The sequence below is a fragment of the Pristis pectinata genome, chromosome 22 (assembly GCF_009764475.1).
Source record: "Pristis pectinata isolate sPriPec2 chromosome 22, sPriPec2.1.pri, whole genome shotgun sequence".
Taxonomy (NCBI): domain Eukaryota; kingdom Metazoa; phylum Chordata; class Chondrichthyes; order Rhinopristiformes; family Pristidae; genus Pristis; species Pristis pectinata.
The window spans coordinates 35,369,161-35,388,809 of NC_067426.1; the positions used below are offsets into that span (position 1 = coordinate 35,369,161).

Consider the following 19,649-nt stretch of genomic DNA (forward strand, 5'->3'; position numbering starts at 1 on the left):
CACATTAAGTGGATAAATCCCCAGGGTACTGGATCTATTTCAGAATGCTGTGGGAAGCAAGGGAGGAGTTTGCTGGGACTCTGATGGAGATTTTTGCATCTTCATTAACTTCGGATGACATACCAGAAGACTGGAGGAAAGTAAATGTTATTGCAGAGATAAGCCAGGAAACTACAGGCCAGTGAGCCTTACATCAGTAATAGGGAAATTATTGGAAAAAATACTAAGGGATAGGATTTATATTCACTTGGAAAGGAAAGGACTAAGTAAAAGGAGTCAGCATGGTTTTATGCAGGGGAAATCCAGTCTCACACATCCGATTGGGTGCTTTTGAGGACGTAACTAAGAAAAATAATGCAGGCAGGGTGATAAACGTGGGATACATGGACTTTAGCATGGCTTTTGACAAGGCTCCGCATGGTAGGCGAATCCAAAAGTTTAATGCATGTGAGATCCAAGATGTAATGGCAAATTGGATCCAAAATTGGCTTGGAACTGGAAGGCAGAGAGTTGTGGTGATGAGTTGTTTGTATCTCTGGATGTCTCTAATCAGTGGTGTACCACAGGGATCAGTGCTGGGATTTTTGTTATAATGATTTGAATGAGAATGTAGGTGGTTTGATCAGTAAATTTGCTGACAAGAGATAAATTGGTGGAGGTTTAGATAGTGAAGGTTGTCTAAGGATACTGGGGGATATAGATCAGCTGGATTGTTGGGTAGAGCAGTGGCAGATGGGATTTAATCCCGACAATTCAGGGGTATTGCACTTTGGGATGTCAAATACTGGCAGGACAAATATTGTCAGTGGCAGGGACCTTTGGAGTGCAGATGTACAGAGAGACCTTGGGATGCATTTCATATTCCTTGAAAATGATTACACAGGTGGACAGGGTAGTCCACCTGCCTTCAAAGGCTAAGGCGGTATAAGAGTTGGGATGTCAAGTTGCAGCTGTAAAAAATATTGTTAGGCTGCACTTGGAGTGTTGGGTGTCACCAAACACTGCAGGAGGGATGTGGTAGCATTAGAAAGAATGCAAAAAAGATTCACTGGGATGTTGCCTGGAATGGAGGGGCTTCAGTTACAAGCAGAGATTGGATAGGCTGGGTTTGTTCTCAGTGGAGCATATAAGGCTGAGAGGTGAACTTATAGAGGTTAATAAGATAATGATGGGCATAGATAGGGTAGATAGACTCATTATTCCTGGGTAGGGGAGTCCAACGCAAGGGGGCATTGGTTTAAGGTGAGAGAGAAGAAATTTAAAGAAGATCGGAGGGACAAGTTTTTCACACAGATGGTGGTGGGTATATGGAACGAGCTGCTGGAAGAGATAGTCATAGAGTCACAAAGTTATACAAGCACAGAAACAGGCACTTCGCCATACTGACTAAGGTGCCTTCCTGAGTTAGTTCAATTTGCCTGCATTTGGCCCATATCCCTCTAAACCGTTCCGATCCATGAACGTGTCCAAAGGTATTTTAAATGTGATTGCACCCGCCTCTATCACTTCCTCTGGCAGCTCGTTCCATATACTCAGTGACCTCTGTGTTACAAACTTCCTTCTCAGGTCTCCTTTAAGTCTTTCCCTTCTCACCTGAACTTATGCCCTCTAGTTTTAGACCCCCCTACCTTGGGAATAAGACTGTGACCATCCACCTTATCTATGCCCCTCATGATTTTCTAAACCTCTATTATGTCATCCCTCAAGTAAGGAGACCAGAACTGCAGGCAGTACTCCAAGTGCGGCCTCACCAGTACCCTGTACAGTTGCAGCATAACCTCCCTGCTCTTAAATTCAGTCCTTCTAGCAATGAAGGCCAACATTCCATTTGCCTTCTTGATAACCTGTTGCACCTGCAAACCAACCTTTTGCGATTCATGCACATGCACTCCCAAGTCCCTCTGCACAACAGCATGCTGCAGTCTTTCACCAGTTAAATAATAATCTGATCTTCTACTTTTCCTTCCAAAGTGGATGACCTCACATATACCAGCATTGTACTCCATCTGCCAGACCCTTGCCCACTCACTTAACCTATCTATATCTCCCTGCAGACTCTCCGCATCCTCTGCACAATTTTCTTTTCCACTCAATTTAGTGTCATCAGCAAACTTAGATACGCTGCACTCAGTCCCCTCTTCCAAATCGTTAATGTATATCGTGAACAGTTGCGGGCCCAGCACTGACCCGTGCGGCACCCCACTCACCACTGATCGCCAACCAGAGAAACACCCAACTCTTTGCCTTCTATTGGTTAATCAATCCTCTATCCATGCTAATACATTACCCCCAACTCCATGCATCCTTATCTTATGGATAAGTCTTTTATATGGCACCTTATCAAACGCCTTCTGGAAATCCAAGTATACAGCATTCACCTGTTCCACTCTATCCACTGTGCTCATTATATCCTCAAAGAACTCCAGTAAGTTTGTCAAACAGGACATGCCCTTCCTCAATCCATTGCTGTGTCTGCCTGATGGAACCATTTCTATCCATATGTCTCGCTATTTATTCCTTAATGATAGCTTCGAGCATTTTCTCGACTACAGGTGTTAAGCTAACTGGCCCATAGTTACCTGCCTTTGCCTACAGCTTTTTTTAAACAGTGGCGTGACATTTGCTGTCTTCCAATCCGCTGGGACCTGCCCAGAGTCCAGAGAGTTTTGGGAAATTATCATGAACGCGTATACTATAACTTCCACCATTTCTTTTAGTACCCTGGAATGCATCCCATCAGGACCAGGGGACTTGTCTACCTTTAGACCCACTACCTCTATGCTCATCACTACCTCTTCAGTGACAGCAATTGTATCGAGGTCTTCACCTCCCCATCACATCCATAACATCTGTCTTTGGTATGTCAGACGTGTCCTATACTGTGAAGACCAACACAAGGCCTCAGCCATTTCCACATTACCCAATATTAATTCCCTCTTCTCATCTTCCAAGGGATCTATGTTTACTTTAGCCACACTTTTCTGCTTTATATAATCAGAAAAACTTTTACTATCTGTTTTTATATTTTGTGCTAGTTTACTTTCATAATCTATCTTCCCTTTCTTTATTGCTTGATTAGTGGTTCTTTGTTGCTTTTTAAAGTTTTCCCAATCTTCCAGTTTCCCACTACTTTTGGCGACTTTGTATGCATGAGCTTTTAGCTTGATGCCTTCTTTTATTTCCTCAGTTATCCAAGGCTGGCTCTCCCCACCCTTACTGTCCTTGCTTTAACTGGAATATACTTTTGTTGAGCACCATGAAAAATCTCTTTGAAAGTCTTCCACTGTTCCTCAACTATGTAGTCTTTTATATGGCACCTTATCAAACGCCTTCTGGAAATCCAAGTATACAACATTCAACTGTCCCACCATATAGCCTGTGTTTCCAGTCTACACTAGCCAGCTCCTCCCTCATCCTCTTGTGGTCTCTCTTGTTTAGGCATAATATACTGGTTTTAAATCGAACTATGCACCCTCCATTTGTATGAGAAATTTAATCATACTATGATCACTCTTTCCAAGAGGATCCCTCACTACAAGATCAGATGTGTTCTATGAAGTCCTCCTCAAGCCTGCCTCGACCAACTTGATTGACCAACGTGGAAGTTAAAGTCTCCCATGACAACTGCCATTTCATTCTTACATGCATCAAATAATTCTTGGTTCATTTCCTGTGCCACTGTAATGTTATTATTCAGTGGCCTGTAGAGAACTCCCACCAGTGATTTTTTTCCCTTTTGCTATTCCTAATCTCAACCCAGATGGACTGAACATTCTGCTCCCTAAATCTTATATAATCTCTCACTATTGCCCTGATCTCATTCTTAATTAAGAGCGCTACCCCACCTCCCTTACCTTCCTGCTTAACCTTCCGTCACCCTGCAACTATATTCCTGTAATGGTCACTAAATCACACCTCTTTGTACTGATTTGTGCCACAAGTTCACTGACCTTGTTTTGAATACTACGGGCATTCAGATAAAGCGCCCTTACACTCATTGTCCTTTTAGAATCCAGTAACCTTTATGTCCTTTGTGTTTGTCTTTTCTGTACTGCACTCTTACGTTTCTCTTTTCTAACTTTTGCTCTGGTCTCTACATTGCTTCCCTCTGTCTTTCTGCATGGATTCCCATCCCCCTGCCATATTAGTTTAAACCCTCCCCAACAGCACCAGCAAACAATCCCCCTAGGACCTGGCCAGGTGTAGACCATCTGGTTTGTACTGGTCCCACCTCCCCCAGAACCAGTTTCATTGTCCCAGGAATCTAAAACCCTCCCTCCTGCACCAGTGCTGAAGTCACATATTCATCCTAACTATGCTGCTATTCCTACTTTGACTAGCACACCTAAATGGTAGCAGTTGATATTTGCCTTACTTTGCAGTTTGCAGTATATCTTGTGCATAAGATACCAGAAATATTCACTATTCAAGCAAGAGGAATTAATTTCCTTCTCCATGAAAAGAAAACACCAGGCAGCATGGGCACACAGACTTCTCAGACTGCAATTCCTGAAGGGCACGAAGGACAATGCAGACATAGTTTTAAAGCTGCAATGTCAACCCAGAACATTTCATCAGTCTGAAAGGTTAACACTTCTCAAACATACAGATTGTGTGTGACCACCAGCAAAAGGTCCTTATCATGAACAACATTCACAGCAAGCTTTTAGAATTATTCACTCAGAGGTGCTCTGAAGGTTACTTCAGAAATGACCTCAGATTCTGCTGCACAATCTCTGACCATGAGGGCACAAGCCTTTGCTGCTGAAGGAGGAGGATGTAAAGGAAGAGAAAGAGGAAAAGGAAGAAGGTGGTAGCTGGTGATAAAGTGAGGCAATCTCTGAGGTGTTATCAGGACATGTCTTATAACATCAGCGTTAACTGCAAACGCTAAAAAACTAAAAAAGTGTTAACATTAAAGCATTACTGCAAGAAGATCAACATTGAAGCTCTCAAGAACCCAGCAAAGATAGCTCTCCTTACAGAATCAAAGAATCCTCGACACAAGCAGCACAGAAACAGGCCCGATGGCCTACCAATCATTTAACTAATCCTACATTAATCTCATTTTTATTCGCCCCACATTCTCATCAACTTTCCCCAGATTCTAGCACTTACCTAACACACCAGTGGCAATTTACAGTGACCAATTAACGTACCAGGCCAGCATGCCAAAAGCTTTCTTCACCACCCTGTCTATCTGTGATGCCACTTTCAGGGAACCGTGTACTTTACTCCTGGGTCCCTCTGTTCTACAACACTCTGCAAGGCCCTCCTGTTCACTGTGAAAGCCCTACCCTCACTTGTCTTCCCAAAATGCAACATCACAATTGTCTGAATTAAACTCCATTTGCCATTCCTCAGCCCACTTTTCCAGCTGATCAAGATCCCGCTGTAATTCCTGATAACCCTCTTCAATGTCTATGTCACCACCTATTGTAGTGTCATCTGGCCAAGTGAAGGACATTGGGAGAAGAAGTGTTTCTCAACTTTGTTGCCATCTGTTAATTCAACTACCACTCTTCTTCATGGAAAATAAATGTGGAAAAATATTGTCTTAAAGATAATTTTCCTTATATTTAAATGCGTACTGAAGCTTAGATCTTGTGTGTGTTTTTCAGCCAGTCCTTCACCAGGGTTAGCACAGGTGACCATGAAAACAAATGCAGAATTTAAAGGATATCATTTCACTTTCTACAGGGGCTGTGATGTGCTGGGACTCTGACTTAGACATTGTTAATAAGAATGAGTTTACTTGACTCTTATTCCCATTTAGCAATGGTTACAAGCTCATCTTGCTGTATAATGTGTATGAGCTGTAATAGCAGGAGCAACTTTCATCCTTGATACAAGCCTAGAGCATGAGAGCCCTCAAACTGTTTAGCTATGTAAAACATTACAACCATTATTACTAATGAACTGACACACTTTCTCACCAGAGAGGTCATGCGATATCAATCAGAAGTGACTACCGGGTGATATTTTCCCCCTTTAAAGCCAATTGTGTCATCTATACAATAACCAAGTTTAAAACTGAAATTACCAGAAAACTCTGCACCTCAGCAATGCTGAAATCTTTATACCACTCCTTAGAGTTCATTTTCTCAAAGACCATCTCAAAGGAGGAGATGGATCAGAGTTCCTTTTAATTAACCAGGGGATAGAAAATGGAAACTCCTGGCAGAACCCAAGACCACAAGACCCAAACCTCCTAAAGATGAAATTAGACTGATAATTCTTTTCATATAAACTTATAATTTTTGCCAAGTTTATCTGGTGGCATATTGAAGGAAATCCTAGAGTTGCAACATTAAAGGTTAAAATGACCATTCAGTTTTGTTTTCCACAGCTCTTTAAGATTTTTTGCAGTGCCGATGATCAAGAACATGGAAATGTTAAAAATGTTACTCAGAAATATGAAAAAAATCTAACTTTTAGCTTCAATTCTTATATACCTTTCAAATTACTATAATCCTTAAAAAATAATTTTGGGGATTGTAAGAAATAAAAGCATGGAAGACCATTTGGTCTCTTACACCTGATAATAGAGTCATACATGGAGTCACACAGCACAGAAAGGGGCCCTTCGGCCCACAGAGTCCATGCCAACATCAAGTACCCATTTATACTCACCCTAAATTAATATTTTTTAAATTCTCTCTACATTTCCATCAACTACACCCAGAGTTGACCAGTCACCTACACACCAGGGGGAAAGTACAATGGTCAATTAATCTAATAATTTACAAGAAACTCACAAGAATACACAAGAAAATAGGAGCAGGAGTCAGCCACCAGGCCCTTCAAGCCTACCCCACAATTTAATAGATCATGGCTGATCTATGCTGGCTCCAACTCCTCTTCTGTGCCATTTCTCCATTCCCCACCGTTCCAAGAACTATCAAATATTTATCCACCTCCATTTCGAATAATCCAACTTTCATTACTCACTGGGACAGACAATCCCAGAGATTCACCATTTTCTGCAAGAAGAGATTTTGAAGTATCTCAGTTTTAAATGACTGTCTCCTTATCTTGTAGTTATGTCCTCTTGTCTGAGAATCTCCCATTAGTGAAAACATCCTCACGTTTACCCTGGCAAGCCCCCTTACGATCTTATATGTTTGAATAAGTCACCACTCATTCTTCTAAACTCTGAGGAATACAGGCCTAAACTATTTAGCAGCAAACACAAAAAGTGCTGGAGGAACTCAGCAGGTCAGGCAGCATCTATGGAGGGAAATAAACAGTCGACGTTTCAGGTCGAGACCCTTCATCAGGACTGATGAACCTTTCAGGACCCTTCATCAGGATAAACTATTTAGTTTCTCTTGGTAGAACAACTCTCTCATCCCAGGAATTAGCCTGGTGAATCTCCTTTCTCTGCCTCCCATGTTACAATATACTTTTTTTAGGTAAGGGGACCAAAACAGCATGCAGTGTTCCAGCTGAGGCTTCACTAACACGCTGTACAATTGCAACAAAAGCCTCACATCTTTGGGATGTGGGAGGAAACCAGGGCGGGAGAAATCAGATGATCACAAGGAAAACACACAAACTATACACAGACAGCAGCAGAGATGATGACTGAACCCAGATTTGCTGGAGCTGTGAAGCAACAGCTCTACTAGCAGCAGTACTGTGCCCCACCCTCTGCTGTTCAATAAAATCACCTGCTCATCTGTACCGGCCCATAATCCGTGATTCTCTTAATATTGAGAAATCTATTGATCAGTTCAGAAGGTGGATACAGATTCACGGTATTTTCCAACTCCAGGTCTAATCTATTCCCCACTGTAACCTAGTTCTGCTCTTTACATCTGGTCATTATTCAAATTCAACTCGAGAGCTATGCTTTGATAAAAAGAACTTAATAATGAAAATCCTTTGTAACTTAGTATTAGGGTCAGGAGACTTTTCATATTAATTGTAATAAATTACACACAATATGAAGATCATCAATTGCTGGAGGTCATAGTTTAATTGAGAACTAACAACTGAAATTCTACTTACTTTGAACTAATTCTATATTTAATTAAAAGCAAAGACAGTGTGACACTATCTGTTTTAGTTGGTTCTTTGATTGGTTTGTCTGTTTTTGAATTACAAATTCTGCTGATTCTCTGATATTCTGGATCTATTGTTACCCTCTGACTCTTTGGCTCCATTCTTCTTTCACTCTCTGATTATCTGGCCTAATGTAAATTGCTTTATGCACCACATGCTCCCATTTGATCACATCTTTCTTATCTTTATTCGTCACATGTACATCACAACACACAGTGAAATACATCTTTTTGTGTAGAGTGTCCTGGAGGCAGCCCACAAGTATTGCCACGCTTCCGACGCCAACATAGCATGCCCACAACTTCCTGGAATGTGAGTGGAAACTGGAGCACCCGGAAGAAACCCACGCAGACACGGGAAGAACGCACAAACTCCAGTGGCTGGGTCGCTGGTGCTGTTAAAGCATTACACTTACCGTTACACTACCGTGCCTGCCCACGCACTACCGTACCTGCCCATCTGAACACAACATTATAACTTTGCCTCAGTTTACTTCCCAAATCACAATATTCAGTGCATGTGGGGTGCACACATTCCTGAAGTTTGCTGTGTGTACACTAGTGATGACAATCTTCATATAACCACCATTTGGCTTGCCCATACATATTAGGATGTAACAAAAACAAAAAATGCTGGAAAAACTCAGCAGGCCAGGTAGCATTTGTGGAAAGAGAAACAGTCAGTGTCTCAGGTCTGTGACCCTTTGTCAGAACTGGGAAAGAGTTACAAGTTAGATTTTAGTAGGGGAGAAGATGGGGAAAGGATGTGTAGAACAAAAGGGGTATCTCTGATAAGTCAAAATAGCTCAGTGGGGACAGTTTATCAGCACATTAAGCTCCAGGTCTGTGTAATGAGTTGTTATTGGTAAGCGGTGAGACCTGCCCAGCAGACAAGGGTTAACGAAGGTTAAACATGTAGGATAAGAAAGAAAAAAACAAAATGCTGGAAAAACTAATCGTGTCAGGCAACTTCTGTGAAAAGAGAAACTATTAATGTTTCAGATGAAGGACCCTTCATCTAACCTGAGGAAGAGAAATAAGTTAGTCTGGGTAACAGTAAAATGTGGGTGAAACCAAGCAAATTTGTCTGATATAGTGAACGCGTGGTAGATAGGATAAGATACTCTGGCTATGTAATTTGCAGTTGACGTGGTTCTGGCATACATAAATGTGTCCTGCAGGCCAGACTGTACACAGAAAGGAAAAATAAGATGGCAAGCAGAAATAGCTCTTATATAGACAGGATGTTCTCTCAAGTTAGAGAATTGGATATTATGTCTAGAAGGCCACAACATGCCCAAAGGGAAGATGTGTTGTACTTCAAGCTTGTCCCATTGTAACAGTGCAGGAGGTCACAAACAGAGGGGTCATAGAATATAGAACAGTGCAGCACAGGAACAGACCCATGATATTTGTGCTGACCATGATGCGAATCCAAACTAATCCCAACTACCTGCTCATGGTCTATATCCACCCATTCGCTGCATGTTCATGTGCCTGTCTAAATGCCTCTTAAACTTTATTACTTTACCAGCTTTCACCACCGCCCCTCGTAGCACATTCCAGACACCTACCACTTTCTGTGTAAAAATCTTGCCTCCTAAATCCCTCTAAACTTTCCCCCCTCACCTTAAATGCACGTCCTCTAGTATTTCCACCCTGGGAAAAAGACTCTGACTACCTACCCTATCTGTGCCTCTCAAAATTTTATAAACTCCTATCAGGTCTCCACTCAGCCTCCAACACTCCAGAGAAAACAATCCAAGTCTGTGCAACCTCTCCTTACAGGTAATACTCTATAATCCAAGAAGCATACAGAGCAAAGGTGCTCAACAAACCCACAACAACCAGGACCTCCCAGTGGCCACCCACTTCAATTCCACATCCCATTCCCACACTGACATGTCTGTCCACGGCATCCTCTACTGCCATGTTGAGGCCAGGTGCAGGTTGGAGGAAAAACATCTGAAATTCCGCCTTGGGAGTCTCCAATCTGACAGCCTCAACGTTGATAGAGAAATCTTCTGGTAACTCCACCCCTTCTTTTTCTTCCCCCCCCACCCCCCCCACCCCACCCCCCCCAACTCCTTTGTCTTCCCTTATCCCTATGGTTCTCTTCCCCCGCATTGATGACCTGCCCATCTCTTCTCCTCCCCTCCTCTATCCTTTATTCCATGGTCCACTGCCTTCTCCTACCGATTCCTTATTCTTCAGCACTTTGCCTCTTCCATCTATCATCTCTCAGCTTATTACAACATCTTCTCCCCCTCCCCCACCGACCCATCTTCCCCCATGACCCAGACTCAGCTATCACCTGAACTCACCTATCCCCTGTCTGCATGTGCTCCTCCCCCTCCCCTGCCTTCTTATTCTGGCTTCTGCCCTCTTCCTTTCCAGTCCTTATTAAGGATCTTGGCCCGAAATGTCAACTGTTTATTTCCTTCCATGGATGCTGCTTGACCTGCTGAGTTCTTCCAGCACTTTTTGAATATTACTGTGTACATTCCCCTTACAACTGACAAATGCAAAACCTCACACTAGCCCTGATTAAGCTCTATTATTTCTCTGCCAATATCTGCAACTGATATGTCCTTTGACATCCTTTTTTGCTATCTACAACTCCACCAATTTTTGTGTTACTTGTAAACTTACCAATCAGTCCATCTACACTTTTGTCCAAGTCACTTACATCTACCACAAACAGAGGTGTCAGTACTGATCCCTGCAGAACACCACTGGTCACAGATCTCCTGTCAAAATAACACCCCTCTAGCACCACCTTCTGTTTTCTATGGCCAAGCCAATTTTGAATCCAATCTATCAAGTGACTGTGGATCCCATGTGCCTTAATCTTCTGGATCAGCCTACCCTGAGGGACTTTGTCAAATGCTTTACTCAAGTCCATGTAGACCATATCCACAGCCCTCCTCCCATCAATCATGTTCCTCACTTCTTCAAAAACCTCACTCAAATTTGTAAGACATGACCTCCCCCATGCAAAGCCATACTGACTATCCCTCATTAGTCTATGCTTTTCCCAATGTGAGTAAATCCTATCTCTAGGAATCTTCTCCAATAATTTCCCTACCACTGACATATTGATCTTTCTTAATTTCTGATAGTGATGCTGCACAACTTCCTTCCAAACCAACTACAATGCCCATAGTGAGGTAAGTAGCTTCAGTATTGCAGATAAGGAGCCATGGATGAACAGCAAAGGTACACTTTGGAGTTCTTGACCTTCTAGGTGGTAGAGGTTGAGATTTTATGGAGAACTCTGAGGAAGCGTTCGCACATTGTTGATGGTATCTTTGCAGTCACTGGTCAATGGTAGGCAGAGATGAATGTTTTTTGTAGAAACTGGCATTCCATTCATAGGTACTGCTGTTTTGAATTACTTCATGCTTCTACAATGCCTCAGGTGCAAGTAAAAATAATTCTAAAATATCTTTGGAGCTGAATTCATAGAAGCAAGTAGCTTGCTTCTGTTACAGCCATAGGTGACTTGCAGATGATGGAAGTCTGTGTGACTTTTGCAGTGCAGGAATTAAGTGCCTGGTCCATGCCAGTTACTGGTAAGTGGTGATCTCCAGTTTGTATCTGGTTGGATTGGACAATGATAATGCTAATTAATATTAAAGATACATATTTAGATTTTCTCAGGCAAAGACTCAGGCAAACGCCTTTGGGACGTCTCCCACTCCTGGTGAGGTGATAGCCAAGCAGGATCATTACTAAACCACACACATTGCTGTCAAAGGATTGAGCCTTCATGTCAATAATGCGATTCAAACCATCATATTCTGGCAACTCCAAAAGTCAGCTCAGTTGAGCAGAACTAATTCTCTTCCAACTTAATCCTCAACAAACTCACAAGTAATTAAATATTCCTTTAAAACGTGCAGGTCTATGGTTTCCTCCTGCATTTCATACTCTCTACATGGCCCACGCTCAGATGACAGTGCAAATATGAACAGAGGCCCAATCAGTTCCCCTCCACAAACACGCTCATTCATTTGGCCAAACTTGTCCTTGCATTAAACAGCTTCTCCTTCAACTCCAGTCAATTCCTCCAGATCGGAGAAGATACCTGTCTTTCTGTGAGATATGTGGAAAAGTTTTTATTTCAGTCCTCAGCTCTGACCAGCACTGATCAAGTTCCAGAACTGGTAGCTCTTTGTGTTCCTGCTTATCACCTTCCAGCAGCTGGCTCCAACCTGCACCCTTCCCTCTCCCACCTTGCTCCATCTGTCTCTCATTTTTTTCTCCCTCTGTTTGCCTCCATCTATCATCCACCTGTCACTGTCTTCCAACTCTAAACCCCCTTCCCTCCCCTACCTGGTGCGACCTGTCCATCATCTTTCACCCGTCCTCAGTCCATCAGTCACTTCTGACATCTGTCTCACCACTCCTCCTTCTCCTTTTATACTGGCCATCGCCCCTCTCAACTCTTTTTCCTGATGCAGTGTTTCAACCCAAAACGTCAACAATTCATTCCACCCCCCCCACCCCCCACAGATGCTGCTCGACTCGCTGAGTTCTTCCAGCAGATTGTTTGTTGCTTTATTTCAGTCCTACTTGGGCCCACTCCCTCAACACTATCTGATGCAGTGACAACTGCATTGGTGCTCCGTCTTCCACCAATGCAGGCTCAAAAATTTCATTACTTTTGCAGCCAATTTCCAGTTTGTTCTCAGCTTCAAATGGTCCATCTTTGACTCTCCCTTTCCTTCCAGGATCTCTCCATCTCCAATACGAGGGATAGGCTAACTGCCAACTTCCACTACAAGCCCACAGACTCACACACCACTTTGATTATACTTCTTTTTACCCTACCTCCGATAAGGACTCCATTCAATTTTCTCAGTTCCTCTGTCTCTGTTGCATTTGGTCCAATGACGCACTAATGTCTTCCTTCTTTCTCAACCGTGGCTTCCCCTCTACCATAACAGACAGAGACATTGATTGCATCTTATCTATTTCCTGCACTTCTGCTCTCATCCCTTCTTCCCTGGACAGAACAAGAACAGGCTTCCCATGGTTTTACCTTCCACCCAACCAGTCTCTGTATTCAACGTATCATCCTTCACCATTTCCGCCAGCTCCAACAGATTCCACCACTAGGTAAATATTCCCCTCCCCTCTCCTTTCAGTATTGGTAGGAATTGCTCCCTTCGTGATTCCGTGGTTCGGTCTTCTGTCCCTGCCTACCACTCCCAGTCATTTGGCACTTTCCTCTGCAACTTCTTTTTACCTCCTCCTTTCTCACCATACAGATACTGAAACATTCTATCCAGAGGAAGCAGCGATTCAGCTGCACTTCTTCCAATCTAGTGTACTGCATTTAGTATTTACAATGTGGCCTCCACTATATTGGAGAAACCAGACACAGACTGAGTGATTGCTTTGTGGAGCAGTTGCACTCAGTTTGAATGAATGACCCTGAGCTTCCAGTTGCCTCCCATTTTAATTCACCACCTCAGTCCCACCCTGATCTCCTCTATTGTATGGAGATAGTCCAACCATACTTGACTTTGTGTTGGGAAGTGAACCTAGCCAGGAGATTGGTGTTTCAGTGGGAGAATATTTTGGGGACAGTAACTTTTAATTCTGTAAGTTTTAGCATAGTTACAAATAAGGATAAGATGAGAACTCAGGAAGGAGTGTTAAAATGGGTAAAGGCTAATTACAACAGTATTAGGCAGGAGCTGGGGAGAGTAGATTGAGAGCAGCATCTGGGATTGGGGGTCCACATCTGGGACGTGGGAGTCGTTTAAAGACCAGCTGGTCAGAATTCAGTACCAACATCTTCCTGTGAGGAAGAGAGACAAGGATGGCAAGGATCAGGAACCTTGGATGCAACAGATGCTGCCAATTTAGTTGAAAAGAAGAGGGAAGTATATGTAAAGTTTAGGAACCTGAAATCAGACAGGACCTTTGAGGAATATAAAGGAAGTAAGAGAGAACTTAAACAAGGAATCAGGAGAGCTAAAAGGGGTCATGAAATATCTTTGACTAGTAGGGTCAAAGAGAATCCCAAGGCATTTTAAGCACACATTAAAAACAAGAGGATAACAGGGAGATCACACAAGGATAAAGGAGGGAATTAATGCCTGGAGCCAGAGGAAGTGGGTGGAATACTAAGCAAGTATGTCTCATTTGTATACACCAAGGACAAGGTCATGGAGGATAGTGAGATCAGGGAGGGATATGCTGATATTCCAGGGCACGTTGAAATCAAGAAGGAGGAGCTTTTGAAGAACCTTAAGGTGGATAAGTCCCCAGGCCCTGATGGGATCTACCTCAGGTTATTAAGAAAGGCAAGAGAGGAGATTGCTGAGGCTTTGATGAAGATCTTTATATCCTCTCTAGCCACAGGTGAGGTCCCGGAGGACTGAAGAGTTGCGAATGTTGTTTAAGAAGGACAATGCAGACAAACTAGGAAATTGTAGGCGCGTGAGCCTTACATCAGTGGTAGGGAAATTATTGGCGAAGATTTTCAGGGATAGGATCTATTTGCATCTAGAAAAGCATGGATATACTTGGGATATGCACCATATCTTTGTGCAGGGGAGGTCAGGTCTTACAAACTTGATTGCGTTTTTTGAGGAGGTGACAAAAATGATTGATGAGGGCAGGGCAGTGGATGTTGTATAGATGGACTTCAGTAAAGCTTTTAACAAGATCCTTCAGGGGCAGGCTGATCCAGTACATCCATGGCACTTGGTAGATTGAATTCAAAATTGGCTTGGCTATATTGGACAGAGAGTTGTGGTGGAGAGGCGTCATTCTGACTGGAGGTTTGTGCTGTACTGTTCTGTGTTCTACGTGAACCTCAACAAATCTCATCTCTATTTTAGTGCACATTTTCCAGAATGATTGAGCTCTTGCTTTTCTCTGATTTTCTATTTTCTACTTGTTTCGCTCTGACTCTTCATCTCTGTTTCCATTTTATTCTCCATTTCTGTTCTGCACTTTCCTCCTTAATCTGATTTACATACTCAGCTCACGTTTTCTCTCTTTCAACTTCTTTCACTGTTCCCCAATCTGGGTGTCAGCTGTGCCTCAATGCATAAAAGAATGATTGTGAATGTTATGGACTCAGGGTGCTCTGCATTGCCAGAGATGAAACATTGAACCAATATATGATGAAAAACACCATGATGCTGGAGGAACTCAGCGTGCCAGGCAGCATCCGTGGAGAAAAGCAGGCAGTCAACATTTCAGGTCAGGACCCTTCTTCAGGACTGAAGATATGATTCATTTTCTAATATGAAAATAATCCCATGGCACTAGTTTGAAGAAGAGTAAGTGTGTTATTCCTGGTATCCAGGGCAATATTTATTCTCTCTCCATCACTGAAACAGATCATGATCACCTTGCTGCAGTGCACAAATTGACCACATTTTCCCTCCATTACAACAAAGACTATACTTGCAGAAAATATTTTTTCTTTTAAAGTATTTGGTAGAATCCCAAAGGGCATGTGAAAGGTGCAATATAATTGCAGGGCTTTCCTCTTTTCTATTTGTCATGCTTTCTATTTAAAAGCTTGTTACTTCATTTGTGTTTTATTAATGGATGCAGTAGCAGAAATAGAACATAGAACAGTACAGCACAGGAACAGGCCCTTTGACCTTTGATGTCTGTGCCAAACACGATGCCAAATTAAACTAAATCTCTTCTGCATGCATATGATCCATATCCCTCCATTCCCTGCATATTTTTGTGTCTATCAAAAAGTCTCTTCAGCACCACTATCACATCTGCTTCCACCACCACTCCTGGCAGCCCGTTCCAGGCACCCACCATTCTCTGTATGAAAAACTTGCCCCTCAAATCTCCTTTAAACTTTCTCCCTTTCAACTTAAATGCAAATCTTCTAGTATTTGACATTTCTACCCTGGGAAAAAGATTCTGACTGTCTATTCTATCATAATTTTATAAACTTCAATCAGGTCTCCTCTCAGCCTCCAATACTCCAGAGAAAACAACCCAAGTTTGTCCAACCTCTCCTTATGGCTCATTACGGGGTTACGGGGAGAAGGTGGGAGAATAGGGTTGAAAAAAAAATCAGCAATGATTGAATTGTGGAGCAGACTTGATGGGCTGAATGGCCTAATTCTGCTCCACTATCTTATGGTCTTATACCATCTAATCCAGGCAGCACCCTGGTGAAGGATATGGACCCTTTCCAAAGCCTCCATATCCTTCCAGTAATTGGGTGGCCAGAATTGCACTTAATTTTGCAATGTAATACAGTCTCAAATTATCAGTTTAGTGCTACCAAATTAAAATAGCAATTACTTTCCCTTGGATGAACACAAGGTCTGACTGTACAATAATGTGCTATCAAATGCAGAACGTGAATACACCATGCTAGAAGACACAGGATGTCATTGTAAATAAGGATGTGGCTATTTGCAATTCTGATAAATGGGGCTGCAAAAGACATTTTGATACAAAATTATAAGGCATACAAATGTGTTATATTCATAACATATAAGCGGATCTCTGACTGTTTAAATAGCTGGTATAAATTAATTATTAATTATTGGAGCTCATCAGTTTAAGCTACTGCCACTAGATTTAATGTACCTATGGTAAGACTCCCTGGCCAAGAAGCTCAGCTGTGCCAATGGAAGTGCACTATTGTGTTGCGCAGCACCGGCCCACCACAGCAGAATTTACCAGCATCCAAGCCTCTGAGCCGATAAAAATTAAGTACATTATTCCAAAGTATGTTGGGTGTTAGTGCTGCTTGCTCTGCTGCTGTGTAATTTACAGGCAGCCTTTCTGTGCAGGTTCCAAAGAATATTGAACAGACCAGCACAGGAACAGGTCCTTCAGCCCATGACGGCTGTGCTGACCTGTGCTGACCTCTCCCTAGAGATAATACTCTCTAATCCAGGCAGCATCTTGACGAACCTCTTCTGCACCCTCTCAAAAACCTCCATATCCTTCATGTAGTGCAATGATCAGAACTACACTCAATACTCCAAATATAGCCGAACATTTTATAGTTTTAGAGAGTTGCAGCATGATTCTTATACTTAGCACCCGAACCGATGAAGATAAGTATGTTGTATGCCTTCTTTACCATCCTATCTGTTAGTGTTGCCACTTTCCGGGAGCTATGGACTTGCACCCCAAGATCCCTCTGTACATCAATGCTCCAAAGGGTCCTGCCATTTACTGTATGCTTTCCTCGTATGTTTAACCTCCCAAAGTGCAATACCTCACACTTGTCTGGATTAATCTCCATCTGCCATCTTTCTGCCAACATTCCCTGGTCTATATCCTGCTGAATCCTTTGACAAACTTCCTCACTATCCACAACTCTGCCAATTTTTTTACTAATCAGCCCACCTACATTTTCATCCAAATCAGTCACAAATATCACACACAACAGAGGTCCCAGCGCTGATCCATGCAGAACATTACTGGTCATAAACCTCCAGTCAGAATAACAGTCCTCCACAACTACCCTCTGTCTTCTATGGCCAAGCCAATTTTGAATCCAATCTACCGAGTCTCCAAAGATCTGATGTACCTTAATCTTCTGGGTCAGCCTACCATGAAGGACCTTGTCAAAGACTTTACTGAAGTCCATGTACACAGCATCCACTGCCCGACCATCATCAATCATCTTCATCACCTCCTCAAAAAAGCTCTAACAAATTTGTGAGATATGACTTGCCCCACACAAAGACTCAACCAAATCCCTGCAGAAGACATGAATCATCTGATTCAAGACACCTTCATAGGTCTCAAATCATCAATCTTCTCCGACTGGTGATTGCAGTTTACTGATTCCTCACCCCCAGCGAATGACTACAGGCCCTATCACCACTGACAGGTTAGTGTCACCTTAACCCTTCTTTTTTCCAGTCCACGACCTTGGTGCTAGGAAATGGTATGAGATAGATGGTCAGCATGGACATGGCTGAAGGGCCTGTTTCTGTGCTGTATGATGCTGTCCCTGATCTCTGCCCTTTCTTTCCTACAATTTCCCAGGTCTGGCCCAGTCTTGACCAAATCTGAAGCAACACACAAAGGCGCTGGAGGAGCTCAGCATCCACGGAGGGAAATGGATGGTCGACGTTTCAGGTCAAGACCCTTCATCTGGCCTGGAAAGAAAGGGGAGATATCCAGTGTAAGTAGGTGGAGGGAAGGGGTGGAGCAAGAGTTGGCAGGTGATAGGTGGATCCAGCTGAGTTGGGGGGGGGGGGGGGGGTGATAGGCAGATAAGTGAGGTGGGAGAATAGGAATAATGTCAAAAGCCGGGAGGTGATAGGTGGAAATAACAAAGGGCTGAAGAAGTTGGAATCTGATAGGAGAGGACGGTGGAGCATGGAATAAAGGGAGGGAGGTAGGGAGGGGAACCCGTGGGAGGAATGTGTGGGTGATGGGCAGATGGAGAGGTTTGGGGGAGGGGTGACGGAAAAAGATAGGTTGATGGGGACCAGTTGGATCAGGAGGAAAGGGAAAGGGAAAAAAAGGGGGAAAAGAGAAGCAGTTACCAGATGTTTGAGAATTCAATGTTCATGCCATCAGGTTGGAGACTGCCCAGGAGGAATATGGATGTATGTGGCACACAAATAACTCTTAAATTGCAGAATTACTGTAAAAAATTAATATCACCCAAGACTAAGGCACTTGGACTTCAAATAGAAAGGTCTTTCCTTTGCATGATGCCCCAGTGATCAAGACAGGTTATGGTCAAGACAGAAGAGAGACTGCAGGTGCTGGAAATCTGAGGCAACACACACAGGCACTGGAGGAACTCAATGGGTCAGGCAGCATCGATGGAGGGAAATGGACAGTCAACGTTTTGAGTTAAAGACCGTTAAAGATGAAAAGATCCAGAGAGGGCAGAAGGCCAGAGGAGGGTGTTTGAGAAGAGGAAGAGGGCTTGAGGTGGGAGAAGGGGTCATCAGTGGGGGGGTGGGGAATCCTTGCCAATGAAATAGACACTGACACAGAGGTGACAAAAGAACAGCACCTCATATTCCGCCTGGGCAGTCTCCAACCCGACGGCATGAACATGATCCAATTGGCTTCCATCACCCTATCTCTTTCCCCATCCCACCCTCTCCATCTGTCCATCACCCACACACTCCTCCCACTGGTTCCCCTCCCCACCTCCCTCCCTTTACTCCAGGCTCCACCGTCCTCTCCTATCAGATTCCATCTTCTTCAGCACTTCCACCTATCACCTCCCAGCTTATGACATCATTCCCATTCTCCTCCCTCCCCCATCTGCCGACCACCTCCTCACCTGGATCCACCTATCATCAGCCAGCTCTTGCTCCACCCCTTTCCTCCACCTTTTTATACTGGCTATCTGTCCTTTCTCTTTCAGTCCAGATGAAGGGTCTGGACCCGAAACGTTGACTGTCCATTTCCCTCCATTGATGCTGCCTGACCCATTGAGTTCCTCCAGCACCTGTGTGTGTTGCCTCAGATTTCCAGCACCTGCAGTCTCTCTTCTGTCTTGACCATAACCACTTTCTTTTGTGTGTTTTGCACTGGGGCATCATGCAAAGGAAAGACCTTTCTATCTTAAGTCCAAGTTCCTTA

At 43.3% G+C, this 19,649-nt stretch overlaps 1 protein-coding gene across 4 annotated transcripts in view; it reads right to left on the minus strand.

Annotated features, from left to right (window-relative positions):
• The window catches only part of adgrb2 (adhesion G protein-coupled receptor B2), an 898,475-nt gene that overhangs the window by 320,025 nt on the left and 558,801 nt on the right, over positions 1–19,649 (minus strand). The gene's annotated exons all lie outside the window — the stretch shown is intronic.